A 13569-nucleotide genomic window follows, 5' to 3' on the forward strand; every position below is an offset into this window, starting at 1 on the left:
ATTGAAACCACACCCACCAAGGGGAAAAACTTGTGATTTGGGCATCATTCAATATGTGCTAATGTGAAAAATGTTTTGAAATGAGCACGAAAGGGGAAGATGACCTCTTTTTATATCCTAAGAAGTTAGGTCAAAGCTATATAAATAAGAATACAAACTTTGGTAGATAAGGTGTGGAAGAGTGGAATGGGATGAAGTGACAAGGGGGTCCTTCATAAGGAAATTAAATCCTCAAGATGTAGAGGCCTGTTTGGTTTCAGGTGGGTTAGAGAAAATCAGATACAGTACAATAGGAAGCTTCCTCTCCCAGCACTCACCCTCCTTCCCGGCAGCACACAGGCCACGGACCCCATGGCCCCCCCCAACCCAGCTCTGCAGAGCTGGCCAAAGGAGAAAGCCTCAGGCTCCATAAAGGAAAGTAGCTATGAAATTCCCAAGGCACCAGCAGAGACTCGGGCGACTGGCTGGGGAGGGGATCCAGACTGAAAGGGCTTCAAGTGTAGAAACCATGAGACAAAGAGGAGGAGACAGGTGGAATCTCCTCCACAGCCTCCTCCCTGAGGGTCCACTCTTTGTCGAAAGGCCAAAGATGACATGTAGACTAATTCAGGCCTTGTTTCTACCTGCCCTTGACCCCCACTTCCCTCAACTTTCTAAGGTTTAAGGAGATTGACCTATGTGAAAAAGTTGATTCAGTGAGATGTAGTTTAAGGACAGTGGGTGAAAAGGTATCTAGCCCAGGAGTGTCCCCACCTATCTCATGGTGAGAGATAGTCAGTGGCTAGTTCTTACTTGGAATACAGCAGTGAATAGCAGTTGAACCCCCTACCCCGCCCCCCCCCCAAAAAAAAAGTTCAGTTTTGAACACACTGAGTTTAAGGAATCTATGAATTAATCAAATGTCCCAGAAGCACAAGAAAGGTCTGAGCTGGAAGTTGGGGATTCATCAGCATATGGATAAAAGTGAATGAGATTATCCAAAGAGAGTCTGCAAAGTAAAGAGATGACCTGTGACTGAACCTAGAGAACAGCAGTATTTCAGGGTGTCCTATCCCAGTCAGCAAAGGACCACCAGGGACAAACCTAATAAGGTCCAATAAGGTTAAGTTTATTGACCCATTGCAATGAGGAAGACAGCACACCAAAGGAACCATGTGATGTCCCACTGAACACAAAGGAAAAGAGTTACAGGGTTTAAGAGAGAGGTGGAGATTAGGTGACAAATAAAGCACTATTTTGATGGCTCAAAGAAAAGCAGAACTGTGTGAAAAGAGACCGATATTAGGTCTGGACTGTTAAGTGGACCCATGGTCCTGTTTGCTTGGAAACAATAAAGTTAAGATAGATGTGGAATATTATATTCAGAAATGCCTTATCTGAATCTCTGTACCTGGGTTGTAAATCTTGTCCACTTAGGAACTTCTATCCTCCAGGCAAGAGTTTCATTCTTATATAATTTCAAACAGCAAAATTTCTAATAGTCTATGATTTTAGAAAACAAAGTTGCTCAGTGAGTAAGAAAGAAGTAGTCACTCAAAGTGTTGTGGTGCATTCAAATCTAAGACCCACGGAGCCAATTGAGATTAATTATGAGCCTTTAATAGCCGGCCAGCAACTGACTCTCTACCATGCCCAGTTAGAGGAGATCAGCCCACGGTCTTTGTTTGAGGCAGTTTATGAAGCCTCTGACTGCATCCTAGAACAAAGAGAGTAAAGAAATTACAGAAAGCAGTAGTTAACCGTTAATGTCCTTTACAAAGGTAAATGTATCTGGGGAATTGCTAGATCAAACATAGCCTGGTAAACAGTCTTGTTATCTGTATCCTGGAATGTCACGCCTCTTCCTGGGGCTTTGCTGCCTAGAGGAATCACCTCCTTGTTACTGATTTACTGGGAAGTCTTTACCCTTACATTCTCAAAAGAGGCAGCTCATAAAGCCTAAAACTACATCAAACAAGTAAGCAGATTACAGAAGCAGAAGTTGACCATTAACACAATACAAATACATCACCTCTTACCACACTCTGGTTAATAAATGAACAGATTACAGAAGCAGACATAGGCCATCTTCATATCTTATACAATACATTTCCTAAAACCACACCCAAGCAAGTAGGACACCTTCTGGTATCTAAAGATATTTCTTCCCTGTAGCTGACTTAGCTAGTTGGCTCACTTTGAAAATTTTTCACCCTTAACAAAAGGAGGGATTATTATGACGTTTTATAGCTTCAGTGTGTCCCTGGGAAAAACATTTCCTGTTAATTTTGTAGCTGGTGTTATCTGTGCCTGTAATTCCAGCCCGATGAATAGCAGGACAGATTTTTACAGTCCAAACTAATTTTTAGGTTTTCAAGGGACAAACAATGGAAGAGGAATCTGCAAAGACTAAGAGTAGTGAGTAGGCAGGAAGAAAACTGAAGTGTAACTCACAAAGCAGGAGGGTGATTGTTGGTGTTGAACGCTATGAGATTTAGTTTACTGTGCCGCTGTCCAACATAGCAGCCACTAGCCACAGGTGGCTATTTAAATTTAATTAAAAGTGATTAATTAAATTTAAATTATTTTGAGTAAACTCAATTAAGTAAAAAATTTTATTCCTCCATGGCACTTAGCCACATGTCAAGTGTTCGGTAGCCACTGACTAGTGGGTATCGTATTGGACAGTGTACATATACATTTCCATCATCACAAAAAGTTCTATTGAACAGCAGTAAGAGAACTGGGAGTCCCAAGCTACAGTGACGACTGTTGAGTGCAGACTGCAAGAAGTGATGGAAGTTGAAGCCGAGTGGGAGGTGCAGGTAGTGAGTATTAAGTATTCTTTCTAAACTCAGCTCTAACGATGCTATTCTCTTCTTATGACAGCTACTGTGTAACTCATGCGTACCTGGAACCCACAAGCTCAGGCTCAGAGCACTTGGCTCCACTTATTCACCGCTTATTTCCCTGCCAGCACAAACCCACTAGTCCTCAGACTTCATCTCCCACCAGGCCCAGGGACCTTCTTCTTCTGGAGTTCTGACTTTTGGGCTTCTGGGAAATGTAGTTCTTACTGCACTCCGACTATAGAAAGGTTCAAGCCACGAACTAAGGCTCCCATGAGGCAGTGAGTACGTAGGCCCTTCGGTTCACTTCGTCCGAGCCGCCTAGTCGGCGGTGGGAGGTGCCACAGTCCGTATCCGACGTTTGGTGGAGCTCTGACTGAGGTGCCGGAGTCCCAGGAGAGGGGGCGAATAGCGACCGCGCTGCGCCTCTTCCTGCCACTCCTCAGATCTCCGCTCCTCTGGGGTTGTGGAGACGCCTCAACCGAAGCGGAGCTGACAGGGGCCCCAGGGAGCGTGGGGCAGCGTCCGACTGCTAGCAGCTTAAGGGCCTTTGGACGGCCCCTGGCGGGAGGGGCGGGCTCAAAAGCAGGACCTCGCGGCGTCCGTAAACATCAAAGAGCGCCTGCGCAAACCGAACAACTAGGGCTAGACACATGGGGGCGCTTTAACCAAGCTAACAGGAATCGGAACGTGTCGGTCCCGCATCTTTCTGTTCTTTCTCATAGTTTGCAAAGCACAGCCTCCTTCATTGCCTCTCTAAATTTTATCCCCACAGCATTCCTGTTACAGATAGGGCAACTGGTCAGAGAAAGTCACGCGACCAGAGTCCTAGTAGCATAGAGTGTGAAGGACCAGAGATGGCTCCGAAATCAGGGACTCTAGGCCAGACCCTGCTTCTGACTTACTGCGTGACCTTGGGTAATTCTGGTTCCTTGGAGACCTAAGTCTCATTTGTAAATGAAAATAGGTTGTTGGGAGGATCAAATGAGATGCAGGCAAAATATAGTCAGGTGATTGCCCGTCAGATTGAGAGGCCCATTTCCTCATTCAACAAGTCACAAAACAGGGCCCCAAAAGGAACAGGAGCTTGTCCGAGGTTCCAGTAGCCTGTGAACAAGGGCTAAAGCCCAGCCTTCCTGCCTTTGGTTCTGGAGACCTTCCCTGCACCCCAGTGTTCAGTGTCTTTGTTGGATACGGGCTTAGAGACACAGACTGTACTCTGAGTGCCTGGGGGAGTCCCTATTCCCAATAGTTCTGCCCAACTTGGGTCTAATGGAGGAGGGCCCTGCTGTTCAGGGGGCTACCAGAGGCAGGAAAGTATGGAGAATCCTGGAGAAAGAGAACAGTGTTCCTGGGGCTGTACAGACAAGTGGCCCAGGTAAGGGAAGGAGCCCAAGTGGGACAAATGTGGGGGTAGTGTTACAGGGACAGACTCTGAATGGAAAAGAGTAGTAGGGCTTTGAGCTCTGTTTCTGACTGTGGGAGAAACTAGGCACTCAGGTGACTCCAGTTGGGGCCAGCAGTGGCTGGAGGTGATACCTGGGCTAGCTTGAGTGATAAGGAGAGGAAGTAATGCACATTGAGCCGAGGCTGTAGGAACCACTCCCCCAATCGGGTAGAGCAGCCAGGTGGCACCATGGGCATACCATACCACCCTTCAGGATCCGGCAGCTACCCACCAGGGAAGTGAAACCCCGTAGTGGTAGAGCTGGGATGTACCCAGGTGTTTCTCTCCGGAGTGGTCTTAGAGGTTTTGGGAATAGATGGGGGGAGGGGCTGGGAGACCCTGAAGTCTGGTTGCAGATGGTGGGGGGCCTCCTCAGGCAAGTCATGAAAGGCAAGTGTTTATAGAAATAGAAATCCAAGATCCTTCCCACTTCCAAATATCTAATTCATTTGGTTCTGTTTTCAGTTGGGGAAACTGAGGCTAAAGGAGAAAAGGACTCTCTTAAGGACATATAGGAGTTGGGGTAGAACTGAACTAGGATAGAGATCTTTCCATTACATGGCAGTGATCAAACATCTTCATCAAACATTTATTGAGTCTCTAAGTATACTTAGAGAAGAGCTACCTTGAGGTAGCAAACAGAAGCCAGGATTGCAGTCAGACCTGGCTTTTAACCAGCCTTCCCAGTGACTTAATGCTGTGACTCTGGGTGAGTCATTACCCCTCTCTGAGCATCGAATTATCTGTAAAGTGTGTGTGGTAGTGGGGCAGGGCGGGGGCAGTGGTGGCTAGTAAACCTTATCTGGGGCTGTCTCAAGGTATAACTATGAACTAAATGAGTTAAGACCTGTCAAATGCATACAACGGCACCAGACACATAGTCCAAGCACAATAATTGTTAGCCACTGTTGTTGCTGGTGAACACAGGTTGAGGCTGGCTGCAGACAAAGTTCTCCTGGAGCCAAGCAGGGGCAGAGATGCCACAGCCCCAGGTCCGTTCAGCTCTCAGATGCCTCCACCCCATGCCCTGGGAATCTGTGTTTCTGGAAGTCAAGGTGGAATCCCACATCCCCATTTCTTCCTCTGGCACAGGGAACCTGGCAGGGAACAATCACCTCAAGTGTTTACACTTCCATATGCAACATGATTCCCTTCCCATAACCTGAGGTCCAGAGTTAAGCTGCACATTACAGCCCTGGACAGTCAGACCAAGACCAGAACCTAGGCTCCTTGTAGCCCCTTCAGGGTATGGGGTTGTGTGCAACCCTTTCTCCCCTCAGGGCAGAAGTCTAAAAAATGTTGCCAGCAAAGACTTGTCCCATGTGTCCCATGAATAGAGCAAAATCTAGTGGGTAGGGAGAAGCCATGGTGAGAGACAGGACCTAACATCAGATAGCATGCTCCCAGCCACCCTGTTTGAAGGTAGAGATCCGGCCCAGTGGTAATTCAACTGTGGTTCAAGCCTCCACAATGAAGGTCTGGGTCAAACTTTTTATTTATAGAGGAGGAAAGAGAAGTCCAGCGAGGCCAAGACCTCACCAAGAGCCCCATAGTAAGGTAGGACTGAGGCTCTGCCTGGCACCTGATTTGGAGGGGTCAGGGCTTGGCGCCATCTTTCCTTCTCTACTGCCCCCACAGTCCTGCTTGGAGCTAGCCCCTAATATAACCAAATGAGTGGATTCTGTTTGAAGAGTGGAGGGTGGAGTTTCGAGCCTGGAGAGGTAAGGGGAGTCAGAGTATAGAACCTGGTCGAAGAGAAGCCCAGGGCTGACCTGGGGTAAGTGGGCTGGGGAGCTCTCTTTGGTGTGTGTGGTGGCTGTTGCAGGATTCCAGGGCTTTATTAATCAGTCTGAGGCAGCAGAGGATAAAAATACCATGGGAGCACACTCCTGGAGGAGGAGAGCAAAGCAGATTCAGAAATGAGTCACAAAGCCCAAGCCCTAAATTTAGAAGGTGCTGAAGGAGGCAGCCTCCCCTGGGGGAGCACTGTGGAGATGCCACTGACCCAGGGCCTCAGGGTGGGGGACAGTGGTTGGCAGGAGTTGCCTGCATATTAGTGCCTTGTGGTAGGAAACAATCATTTTGAGTTGCTGCCTAGGCATTTTACCATATGACAACCCTGCTCACACCCAGAGTCTGAACATTTAAATAAGGACTCAAGTTTAGGATTCCACCACAAGTTCCTGTTTTGCTTTTCCCAGGCACACTTTTAAATGACCAATGAGTTGAGCCTGTGAAAAAATTAGTGTCTCTTCCCCAGCCACCTTATGGGTGCTTGCTACCCTGCTCTCTGTCTACTGTTCCCTTGTGACCTGGGACAGAGGACTGCCCTTCCCCCAGCTCATTGTGCCCCCTCACTTCTGGGATCTGTAAGTAATAAATCTTGTGACTAATTCCTTTGTGTTAATGTACTGAAACTTTGCCTTCAATCAAAGGGGCCCCAGGGGTTTCACTTCTCCAAAATGGGAGCTCAAATGTGAGGAAGTTTGTACCCCCTCATTCAGCAGATCATAATTTGCATATTCTTAACACACCAGCTCTGAGTTTTCCAACACATGCCCCATGGAAGCCAAGCCTGTCCCTAGGCCTGTTCCAGGTATAGATTTTGACTCCCGAATGAGCCAGGGAAGAGACTTCAGCCCCATTCTCAGAGCCCCTAGCAAGCCTTCCCCACAGCAGCTGTTTGTATGGTCCTGGGAACCAGCCCTTGTATGTGAACATCTCAGTACTGTCCAGGTTGCTGTCTAGGCATGGCCAAGCTCCCCGTGTCCTGCTGCTGTCCTAGCATCCAGTTGTCAGACACTGAGGAGGGGGCTCTGAAGATTGCAAGGAGCCATTGAATGAAGGCCTCCCCAAAGGGACCCATCCAGGCCTTTGGCAGCTGTTTGTAACTGGGAGGAGGGGGGCGGGAGGGGGACAAGATGTTATAGTGTCCCCTTCTGCTTCACACTCAGGCTCCAGGTGAACCCAGGCTGTTTACTTTTTCTTTTTTTCTCCAGGGCAAGAGAAGAGGAAAGTACTACTACCTCCAGCTCAAGGAACAGACACAGAAAAGAGTCCATGCCTTCGGTACAGATGCTAGACCTGGGCGTAAGAGGGTGAAGGAGACAAGAGGTGATAGCAGCTGTGGCATTTATTGAAAACTCATTTCATGCCAGGCACAGTGCTGAACACTCTAGTGCATAAACTCACTCATCCCATTACAGTGATGTAAATCCTACCAGACTACCCATTTTAGAAATAGGAAAACTGAGATACAGAGAGTTGTAGTAACTTGTCCTAGATCACAGAGTAAGAGATTCTCACCCAGACAGCCTGGCTCCCTGTTCCAAGCTCTTAGCCATTACACTAGACTGCTGAGTAGGGATTTCACTGCATCTGTCCTGCCTCCTCTCCCATCCTACCCTCCGCAGTCCCAGCACCTAGAGCCCTGGCAGCTGTCCTCTGGACCTGCAGGGTCCTGCTGCCCAGGGCATCCCAGGCTCAGGAGAGGAAAGAGTCTAATAATAATATCCTGACCACCACCACTACCACTGTGTAGGACTTCACAATGCGCAGGGCCCTGCCACCAGCCTCAGCCCAGTGCAGAGGCACCTTGAGTATCACTGCTTGACAGGAAAACAGGCCCAGAGGGGTGCAGGGTCTTGTACAAGGTTGGCAGGGTCCAGAGCAGAACCATGGAGACTTCCCCTTTGGGAGGGTCCCAGACTCAGGTGGACATCTCCCCACACACATGCTAGGTACCCCTGCTGATGATGTCTATTGGGCATTGCTGCCTGCAGAAGCCCAGTTCAATGGCTGGGTCGATTCAGCCTTCTAAAAGCCCTGGAGTTTCCTGTCTTCCACTTCTGATCCATCTGCCTGACCCCAGGCCTTCCGCCTCAGAGGGATGAGTTTGTCTGGCCTTCTGCCAGGGCAAGGACTCCAGCCCTGGGACAAAGCCCCTTTTCTGGCAGCTCACATAATTTCCTTCCTATGGTTTCTTATTTTTCATCTCAAAGACAGTTTCCACCTTCTGGGATTAGAGGGGCCTCGGGAGCACTTAGCATCCCCCTTTGGATGGTTGGATGGGTCAGGTTCCACCCCCAAGGTCCCTAAGCTATTATTGTTCCTGAGGGGAGAAGCTCCTCTGAGGAGCTCAGTCCTCCCCGGGACACAGCATGGCCCAGGTGTCAACGTATGAAACATCAAAACTGGTAGAGAATTTTTATAAGTTTATTTGAACCCAAACTGACAATTGCTGGGGAGCAAGATCTCAAATGCTTTGCAGAATAACAGTTTTGCAGTTTTTTTGCAAAAGGAAAATTACACGAAGGTGGGAAAAAGCAAGGTAGGGATAAGATTATAGGGACAGTTAAGATGATGTGCTCTCTTTAGGGTGATCTTGCTTTAGAAGGAGGGGTCTGAAAAGAGGCATTTCAAAAGTGTGTTAACTTAGATGCACAGAAACAGTGGACAAGACTTGCTTAAGCAAAGATAAACTTCGTTTACTAAAGAAGTTCCATGCCTGGGGCGGGACTGCCCACCATGACCTGCCCAGTTAACAATTTATGATCATATCACCCTGTGAGGTTGCTTTCCATACAGCCCCTTTTCCATCCAAACATGTATAACATGACTTCCCTTTGCCCCATACCCAGGGGAACCACAAGCAGGGACACCAAGGATAGGTTCTGTTTCTTGCTGGACCTTATTTTCCCTCATCTGTCAAATGGTGTCTAATGGTCCCTTCCTGACCTACCACTTAAGGCTGTTGTGGAGATCAGATGAAATGAGTGTGGGTGACTTACTCTGGCCTAGTGCCTTTTCATAGAGAGGATGTGCGGGGCTGTGTTTGAGTGTGTATTCACATGCAACAACTGTGATCCTGGTGTATTCTCAGAGCAGGTGAGGAGGGTTTTGACATAAGAGACATCCAAACTTGTAGAGAATTTTTATAAGAGTTTATTTGAGCCAAATTGAAAATATATGCCAGGGAGCAAGATCTCGATGTTCTGTAGAATAACAGTTTTGCAGCTTCTTTTATGCATTTGAAATTAAGGAGGGGATGTAAGGAAGATTGGAGAAAGCAAGACAGGGATTGGATTACAAGACAGTCAACATGATTATGTGCTCTCTCGAGGGCTAATACTCTCTTTGAGGGGTATTACTTCTGGCATTTCAAAGGTGTGTTAACCTATATGTACAAGAACAATAGACAGGGCTGGCTTAAAACCTTCACTAAAGGAGTTATATGCCTGGGGCATGACTACCCACTGAAACCTGCCCAGTTAGGAATTTATGATTAGATCATCCTGTGAGGTTTCTTTCCATAGACCTCCCCCACACCCAGCCTTTTTCTTCTGTCTACAAGGAACTGAGGTCTATGAGGGTACTGGTGTACAACCGTGCAGTGCTTCAAGGCTTTGTGTTGTGGGCGTGGCAGTGCCTCAGATATAAAGTTGCCAGATGTAGCCGATATTTGAGACATCCTTATACTAAAAATGATTATTTGCTTATCTGAAAATCAAATTTCACTAGGCATTCTATATTTTATCTAGTGACTCTACTTCAGTGCTCTGGGTGACCTGGCATGCCCAAGGTTACATAGCTTTGTCAAGGCTGGCCACACAAGATACCAAGATGGTGTGTGGCTGTGTGAGACTGTGACAGGACAATCATCATTAGGACAGTGTCATCAAGAGGAGCAAGGATGTGGGTGACTCTGTGTTCCTCTCTGTGACTCCTTCTGCTCCAGCAGCTCCCTCAAGGCTGTTTGCTCAGGGAGGCCCAGCAGAGGTAGGAGACACGCCCTGGGCAAACACTTAGATCCAGCTAAGGGACCGGGATCCAGGACCTAGTGCTACCCACCATCAGACTGTAAAGGACATGTCCCTTCCCAAGGCCGAGGCAGCCCTGGGGGCCTCAGAGTGCTCTGTCCTGGGCTTTTGCAGGGGCCTCTGGAAACCACCTCTCTGCTTTGCTACACCTGATGACATCACATAGGTTACTGCCCAATCTTCTAGAACAGTGCCCCCAGGATACTGCCTCGTTGTCCTAGGTAACCTGGAAATTTTCTCTACCCAAACTGGCAGGCCAAGTTACCCCTGAGGAGGGGGTGGGGGGGAGAAGGAGTCAGGGGGGCCTTCTCCTCATCTCCCAGAGGGAGATCGAGGCAGCCATCCGTCTCTCTGACTAGATGGTGAGTAGGAGGGGATACCCAGGAGCAAGTCAAGGCTTGGGACATTGGGCAGGGTGGGGACCCTGAGTAGAGGCTGAATCTTTAGGCAAAGAGAGGATGGTGGCTGGGCCAAAGTCACCCTCAAGGTAGCAAAAGGGGTGTCATGTAATGACAGAGAGCAGGAACAGAGCCTTGAGTTAAGAGCAGAGAGAACTAGGTTCTTATCTTTGCTTTGTTCCTGCTAGCTGAGGCTTTGTTTATCTGTACAGCGAGGGCTGGGGCCAGATGACAGTAGTCTGAGTTTCTTTAGTTCTGATGCAGACCTTGTGGGGGTAGTTGAGGGGAGGGTTAGGGACCAGGTCATGGATGGCTCCAGGCAGGTGCCCTGACCCCTGCTCCAGTGGCTTGCAGGGGACAGTGAGCAAAGTCTAGCATGAATCTCTCCAAACAAACCCCTGGCCCCATTCCAGGAGTCACTGTCCTGAGGTATAAGAGGCCCCTGTATGGGCTCTGCTGTGTGACTCAATAGCATCCCCAAGCCTCCTGCAGCTTCCGTTACTCTCTCTATGAGGGACATGCATAAGACCCAGTGCTTGCTCAGCGCCCTGGGTAATGATTCCTCACATTCCCTTGCCACCTTTCAGTTTACTAAGCACCTTCTCCTTCTAAAACACTTTCCCACCTTCCACACCCACTCTGACTCCTTGATGATTCCCTTTCTGAGGCTGGGACCTAAACAGGAGCCAGCCCAGGGCTCTGCCCTGGGGAAACCAGAGAGGCACCTTGATATACCTACCTCCTGTGGTAGGGCCCTATGGCAGGGGCAGAGGGCCACAGGGGACAGAGCAGGGTCACATTTTGCCAGCCTTTTCACTGTTTAATCTTTCACAAGGATCTTAACAACCATTTTATCAAGATGTTGTTACCTTAACATTTCCTGTTGAAAACATGCCAATTTTGGACAGTGTATTTCTTTTTACTTCCCCCCCCCCACACACACACACATTATATTTTTGGTTACTTATTTGGGAGTGAAACTGACACGTGTACAACTCTTCGTTGCAATAATGCTCAGAGAATAGAGCTAGAGATAACTAAATTCCTGAGCTAGAGATAACTAAATTCCTGGGGGAGAGGGGCATAGGAAGACAAATTAATGATGAGTAGGATGGGGAGTGATGTCCCTCTGCCTGCTCACTGTCTATTTAGTCTGGTCTGAACCAAGGACTCAAAGTTGAGCCTAGGGCATGGCCATCTGAGCCCAGGAGTACCAAGTCACCCACTGTTTACAACCCAAGTTCCAAAAGAGTCATTCTTGATTAATCTATGTTTGGATTTGAGTGATGGTTTGGTTTCTGCTGTCTGTACCTCCCCAAGTGTCTCCCTGAGACTGGCAGCTCTTAGGAGGTGGAGAAATCCTTCCGTCAGTCTGCCCTCATTGCTTCTTTCTGCTGTCACCCCAGCCTTCTCGTCTTTACCCTGGATTGGGCGATAGGCATGAGAGGTTAACTGCCGAACGATGATATTGGGGCCCTAAGAAGGTAGGAGCCACCAGGCCAGCACTCTCCTCTGTTTTCCTCGTGGCAGATCCCAGAGGCTCTGTGTACCTCTCTTTGGGTCTCCCACCAGCCTGGTGTGAGGCTGCCAGACAAAACCAGAGGCCTAGGGAGTGGCACTGACCTGCCTAGAATTGGGGTAAAGGCATAGGAGGTACACACTGAGAGCCAGAGCCCTGGCCTCCTGAGCCCAGACACTTAAAGAATGTGGTTTAGGAGAGATGGGGTGATCATCTAACTATGCCCCCCATGCTGTAGATCTGTTATCATGAGAACCTGCGACTAATTTTACAGGATTTACTTTGCAGAATGCTCTTGGGGTCACTTGCCATCCCATCCCTGTTCTTCCCTACCACTTTTAAAATATCTAAAAACTCTAAGCACTTCAGGAAGGAGCACTTCTATTTGTGAACCCACGATGACAACTCTTCATCTTTCTCAGACAACTTTAGGAGAAGCTGTTTCATCTTGGAGCTCTAGGATGGCAAGGCTAGGAGGTTATACATTCTGAATCCCTCATTCTACAAATGGAAAACTAAGGTCCAGAGAAGATAGAGCAGCCAGAGTAGAGAAAGGAACCCTGTGATGGGAAGAGGCTGAGACCTGGGTTCTGAACAGGATGCCCATGTACTCACTGTGTGACACTCGGCAAGTAGTGAGCACTCGTTGGGCCCTGTTAGTTGCCAATCCAGGAAAGCTCACCACTGGCCCTCCCTCTCACTCTGTGGTCAAGGGCCAGTCACTGGGGTCATTAAATGTTTAGCCTTGGGACCTCTCATCCTGGCCTGGCCTCAGAGAATTTAAACTATTGGCTTCAGTTTACACAGAGCAGCTAGAAGCAGAGCTGGCACTAGGACCCAGGAGAAGGTGGCAATCCCCCAGGCTGGAAGGGGTTGCTGAAGAGCTGGTGGACATAGCACCCCATGGCTATAGAGCATGGCTAGCTCTGCCTAGGAGGGAACAGGGGAGACCCAGTGTTCTGGAGCCAGATGCTTTTGAGAACCTAGTCTAGTGCCTGAGAAGTGTGTGTACATGAGCATGGGTGCTCAGGTGGGGTGGTGGCAGACAAGAGCCAGAGTCCCGGGCTGGAGGGGAGCCTTGTTAAAAATCCTAGCTAAGAGTGGAGATTTTGCCCAAGTCTGGCTAGCATGTGAACCTGAGGGTAGTGGTTGGTGGAAGAGGCAAGTTGTGGGCATTTCTGGGTTGCTCTTGATTGTGGCGGGGTTTGTGTGCCCGTTTTGGGGTCTCTATGGTGTTGTTTAGGGGTGTCTTTAGGTTCTGGGGTCAGGGTGTCTGTGCGTAAGTAGGCTGTGGGAGAGGTGTGTACCTGTGAATATGGGAGGGGGGTGGAGAGAAGGGGTTCACAATTAACTTCCAGAATCCCTCTTCTAGCACCTCCTCGCCCGTCCTCTCAGAGCCCACAATATCTTGGCCCCTTCCCGCCCCGTCCTCAATCCCAGCCTGAAGACGGGTGCTTCCCGGGCTGGGTCCCCACACGCGGCGGGAGGGGCGGGCGCTAGGACCCTGCGGGGCGGGGCGGGGCGGGGCTCCGAGCTCCGTCCTCTGTACCACCGCAGC

Source organism: Rousettus aegyptiacus, unplaced genomic scaffold (genome assembly GCF_014176215.1).
Source record: "Rousettus aegyptiacus isolate mRouAeg1 unplaced genomic scaffold, mRouAeg1.p scaffold_m13_p_5, whole genome shotgun sequence".
In the NCBI taxonomy this organism is placed as follows: domain Eukaryota; kingdom Metazoa; phylum Chordata; class Mammalia; order Chiroptera; family Pteropodidae; genus Rousettus; species Rousettus aegyptiacus.